This window comes from Rousettus aegyptiacus, unplaced genomic scaffold (genome assembly GCF_014176215.1).
Source record: "Rousettus aegyptiacus isolate mRouAeg1 unplaced genomic scaffold, mRouAeg1.p scaffold_m13_p_2, whole genome shotgun sequence".
In the NCBI taxonomy this organism is placed as follows: Eukaryota; Metazoa; Chordata; class Mammalia; order Chiroptera; family Pteropodidae; genus Rousettus; species Rousettus aegyptiacus.
In genome coordinates, this window is record NW_023416295.1 from 87,932,364 (window position 1) to 87,938,558 (window position 6,195).

A 6,195-nucleotide genomic window follows, 5' to 3' on the forward strand; every position below is an offset into this window, starting at 1 on the left:
AAAATATTTTTTAAAAAAATGAATTAGGATAAAAGTATTGTAAATAAGTGTATCCTCCATTTGCATAAAAATGAGTAAAGCTAATGGCAGATCAACACTTCATTTGGAGGAATTGCTGACAAGTAATTGTCATATTACCTCTATTAACTATATAGAGATTAATGGGACCAAGGTTTACCAGATCACAAATAAGGATGTATTCTCCTAATGATCTGTTTCTTTTATTGTTGTTTTTCCTCTCTTCTTTTATCAAAAATAAATAATTAAAACAAATACCAAAAATTAGGAAAGACCAAGTAAAAAACAATTTTTGTGTAAAATACAGTAGAGTCTCTAATAAGATACCAGATCCATTTTAGTTTCAATAAATTCAATAAATTCAAAATGATGTGTGTTTATGTGTATATAAGTTTATCTGCACACATCTTCACATCACCGATTTTAATTGTTTGTTTTCTTGACTGTAAAGATATAAGAGGTAATGAGTTCTTCATTGCTCACTAATTGTGTACTTAAAAGAAGTTTCAGGCAGCAATTGTAAATTGCTGCTTTACTCCAATGTTTGGGTATTTCTGTGCAAATAATCACACATACATCTGTTCTCACATAAAGCAAACTGTTTTTGCTCTCAAAAGAAACAGATGCAGTGAATATTAAAAATTATCATGGTAAATTTGGTTGATTAGAATTTGGTGACTTCTGTTTTTTATATAAAATATCTTTAAAAATTATATCTATATATTGTTAAAGAGACAATCCAAAACCCCAAATGGTGCTACTCATGCTAAAAGCCCAAAATGACAAACTTAGATTTAATACCTGATCTAATTACAGTTTCAACCTCTCCCAAAAATGTAGCCTTAATTGACAAGTCTGAAATTTTCTGCTCAAGCACCAGTAAGATAATCTGTCACATGGGCCCTCACCACCTACCAAAGGAAAGGAGGCAGTCTGCATGATAGAACCCTTGTCTTTCCTTCCACTCAGAAAAAGGTGTCCTAATCTAAATTTTTTTTTGTTTTAATTAGCTAAAAATTTCCCTGCCACAGCCTTCTTCCTATAAAAGCTTTATATTTGTACAGCCCTGTAAAGTGTTCTACTAATTGCTCGATGGGATGCTGCCCAATTCATGAATCATTTAATGAAGTAAATTATATCTTTACACTTACTTAGTTAAAGTTTGTTCTTTAACAATATCAGTATACCTATATATCTATATTCATGAAATTGTAAGGTGGGGATATGGAAGGGCCTACTAACTACACTGAGACGCTAACACTTTCTCCAGAGGAAATTTCTTAAAAGAGATGATTTAAGAATAATTTAGAGTGCCATCAGAAAAATGATGTTGTAGGTAGCTTCCAATACCCATATTTTCACTGAAGCTTAAAAACATATATATGTGGAGATATATATATATATATATATATATATATATATATATATGTAGTTTCAATTTTAATGAAAGTAACACATATATATGTATATATGTATACATATATATGTACGTGTGTGCGTGTATATACTTTACAATAGTAATGTGCTACCAAAATATATAAACAAAGGATATAGAAGACCTAGAAAGTGCACTGAAAAACAAGTTTACACACAAAAAATAATTTTAGTATAGTACAAAAATGCTTAGTCTACTTCTTTTAATAAAATACTTATTCTAGATTCTTAAATACTGAGTGAAAGGATGTTGCAGTAATACATTAAGTTAAGTACTTAAAATAAATGATGCAGCATTTAATATATTAATAACTAATAACTGATATATTAACAACCAGCAGGTGTAGTTCTTATTAAAATAAAAAGGTATTACAGCTGTTATTTTTATTCAATAGATTTACAGTGATGGAAACACAGCTCTTGTTTCAATATTTTAGACGCCATCATAAATTTATACTCATATAATCTTAGGTTCCAATTCAAGTAAAGGTGTGTTTTATTCTGCGAGGTCTAATCATATTTTATATAAATATATAAAAATATATTTATATATTTTTTAATTTCAAGCTATAGAAATTATGTACTAATAGAAATAAGACCTCATATAAAATATGTAACCTATTGGAGGGTGAGATGTGAGTACCTGGTTTCTTCTTTCTGTATTTTTTTTAACTTTCTATAGTGAGTCTCTTTTTATTTTATACTCAGAAACAAATAAATTTGTTTGAAATTAAGCAGAAAAAAAGTTTGTCAATAAAACTGGAAAGCAATCTGAAACATATTAGAATGAAGTAATTAAATTAATTTTATATAACCTTTATAAATGTATATTTTGCTTTACAAATTTGTGTATTTTGGTTAAATGAAAAAAGATCTTTACACTATACTTTTTTAAAGATCTTCTTAAAAATATCTATTTGAGAGGGGGAAAAAGGCTATGTATAATTGTAAAAGAATTTTGGTACCAACCAGGCAGAGACAGCAAACAAAGATTATCATGGAGTGTACATTTACCTCTGATACAATGAGCAAAAGTCTAGAATACATAAGTGAGATAAGTACTTAATTATATACAGTTTTGCCACATAATACACGCTTTAGGCAGGTAACTTTTCTGTGTCTCAATTTTATTATCTAGAAAATAAAATGAAGATTCTGGATTATCTCTGATTATCTAAACAGTTGAGTTCAGTAGAGATTCTTAGAATTTATCAAGTATAATCTCAAACTAAATTTTACTTACCATTTTTCACTGTTTGTATATTAGAAATCAAGTGAATAAATTCTATAAAGAATTACAGCTATCAAGAACACAAACACACACACACACACACACACACACACACACACACATCACATTCTGAGCATGCTAGCCAAAATTTATTTAAGTTCTCAGATTTAAGTTGACTATAAAATGACAGAATATAAAGGAAGTACAGCTACGAATGAATTATTTGATTTGAATAAGAAAAAAATAAAAAGTAATTCTTTTTCATTAATTGTATTTTCATGTAGTACATTTCATATGGCAAAGAAAAAAAGGTGTTTTTCTTTCACTTTGAGCAAATCTCTACTGTTTCATCGACAAATGAGTTACTCTGGATAGGGATGCTAATGTACTACATTATACTCATACTAATGATGTTTTCGATCTTTTTATGTAGAATTTTGGTCTAGTATCCATTTCAGCATCCATTTCTCAGTTGATAGATACTTGTGATTTATATTATAGATGAAGTAAAATTGTCTTATTGAAAGGAAAGGTGGACAAAATGCTTCTAAGTTTATATTAGAATTTGTGTTTTAGTCAGAGGCTGTGATGCCCTGAGAGGCTGTCAATGCTCACTGGGTACTTTTGTAGGGCTGTCCTAAAGAGCAATTTGTTCTTCTCCCTCACCTGGAATTTTAGCTGTAAGAGTTGTGAGCTGAAATAGACAACAGATGTGCTTTGTTCACTTTGGTTTTTCAGAAGACCCCTAAGGTTATGTGCAAGATCCATTTTTTGTGAAGGATAAGTGATGGGAGAGTATAATGGAGATAAAGTAGTAAAAAATAGGAAAAACAAAAAAAAATAAGATGTGAGGACAAAAAATAAATGAGAAATTAAGTGAGAATATCGCAGAGATGAGACAAATGTTGAAAAGAATGAGAAAAAGAAAAAATATAGAGAAGAATGGAAAAATGAAATGTGGTTCTTTCACCCTTTGGCTCGGAGGAAGCCAAGGTACAACTTTCCACAGTAGTCTTAAATTCCAGTTCATCCAACACTAGCCACTTCCACCATGAGGCAGAAGTTTGACTCCAATGAGTTCAAAGTCACATACCTGAGGTGCAAGAGTGGGGATGTAGGTGCCATGTCTGTCTTGGCCACCAAGATTGGCCCCTGGGTTTGTTTCCAAAAAAGGTTTGTGATGACATCATCAAAGCAAACAGAGATTGGAATGGTCTGAGGATTACAGTGAAACTGATCATTTAGAACACATAGGCCCAGATTGACACTGCCTCTGCCTCCGCTCTTATCATCCAAGCCCTCAAAGAACCTCCAAAGGACAGAAGGAAGCAAAGAAACATTAAGCACAGTGAAAATATCACTTTCGATAACATTGTCAACATTGCCCAACAGATGTGGCACTGATCTTTAGTTGCAGAACTCTCTGGAACCATTGAAAAGATCTTGGGGACTGCCTAGTCTGTGGGCCACACTGTTGATGGCTGCCATTCTAATGACATCATAGATGACATCAACAGTGGTGATTTGGAATGTCTAGCTGGTTAAAAACTACAAAGAAAAACATTTCAACTAAAGATCATTTGACAATGAAAAAAAAAAGAAAGAAAGGAGAAGAAAAGTGGGAATATATTATGACTATTCCACATTTTTTTTCTATTTTCAACTAATTTTTTTTCTTCTGGGTAGTCTCAGAATTTTTTTTCATTTTTCTTTCTTTCCTTTTTATTTTTTCTTGTTTTTTTTTCTTTTACAAATATTTCTTAGAACGAAAATACAATTAATACTTTTGATAGAGAATGGCTATATTTTTGTCCAACTTATTGTTTGTTTGATAATAAAGCCAGACTATATTTTCCAGCTTTTTTAGCCAATATGGACAGATGATTGAATTCTAACTAATCATGTGTGGGGAAAATGATGTATGTCACTTATGGGGTCAGGTGAAAAGAAGTGGGTGTAACTTCTCTATTTACTCTTTCCAAAACCACACATAAAGCAGAAGACTAAGACTGTAAGACCATAAGGAATATTTGCCACTAAATGGAAGAAAAATGGGTTCCCAAAATGCTACAAGGCCAGGAATATATATGAGATGAATTATTATGTGATTAAGAAATAAAATTCCACCCTACTGAGATGTGGAATTTATACCACTGGTAGAATTACCCCAAAATTTCAAAGAAGCAGATGAGTCAAAACCCCTTCCTTTACACAATAAAGGTTCTGTTTCTCTTCTCTCTCTTTCAGAAGAATCGCCTTTATACTTTGTATTTATAAAATGTCAGGCGGGGCTGGGAGAAATAAGTTTAAAGGACTCCAGCAGGCTATCTTTTTCATTTTTCCCCAACTTCCTCCTGAGTCTCATATGTGTACCAGTTGATGATTATTCAGGTTTTCTATTTAAACACACACAATCAACCAATGTATCAAACAGTCAATATATTAGGAATTAGCTGATTTGACTTCTTTCAATTAACTGGTCTAAATTTCTATTTGCTTGGGTGCATTAGAAATCCAAAATCCAATCTTTTTCTTTTTCTTTTGCTTTATGTTTATTTGTTTTTTTTTAAAATAGCATTTTGATGAGCAAAAATTCAGTAATAAAATTCCATTATATAAATATGTATTCATTTTAGAAAATTATGATTGTGATAGAAATATGTCAGAAATTCAATTAGAGAGATCTCTTTTCATACACGTTGACTACAAGAAAAATAGTAATCTGGAATAAATTAAAACAATTAAAGCAACTTGGTTCTAGCTTTTTACAAGACTGGAGCCATAAATAGTTTATTAATTTAATATTTCATTTATGTTAGTTATAGATATGTAATAAGGCATCTGTCACTACTTAGAACATTGCATAACAAAATAATCTTGAATGAATAATGTTTTGGAACATTGCAATAATATATATTTAATAAGAACAGATAAAAACTTAAATGCATATAATTAATTCCCACAAACACAGTGCATGATTAGCATAAGCCAATATTTGAAATCGAAGTTTCTTTTTACATAAAACAATATTTCTATATTAAAAGTTTGTGAATTTGTGGATAACAAAATGCAGGTAAATGAATACTTATTGTATAATGTTGGAAGTATAAAGAATAAGTTAAATTATCAGGGTTCATCAAAAATTCAGCACATACAAATAAAATATATAATATAGTTTTTCTTCACTGTTTGTTTCAGCACTCAGACTCAAACTTGCCCATCATTTGATTTCCAAACAAGAGAAATTTTAGTGAGAGATGCTTTAATGATAGCGTAAGTGGTATTTACAAAAATAATTGACATCACATACAATTAATCTATATGAGATAATATTTTCTAAGGGTTGTAGCACAGGGCTAGATTGTGTACTTTGCCTTCCTCCTGATTGGTTATACATTGCATGATAAATTACTACAAAAAAAGAAAAAAAAGATCTTTTCCTGAGAGTTTATTTTATTTTGCTGCTTCATTCACTCCTCAACTTGCAACCTTCCTTTTGTGACAGCACTGAA

General features: G+C 30.5%; 1 pseudogene; it reads left to right on the top strand.

The window, feature by feature from the left end:
- Positions 1 to 3,665: 3,665 nt before the first annotated feature.
- Positions 3,666 to 4,228, top strand: LOC107504270 (annotated as a pseudogene).
- Positions 4,229 to 6,195: the final 1,967 nt, after the last annotated feature.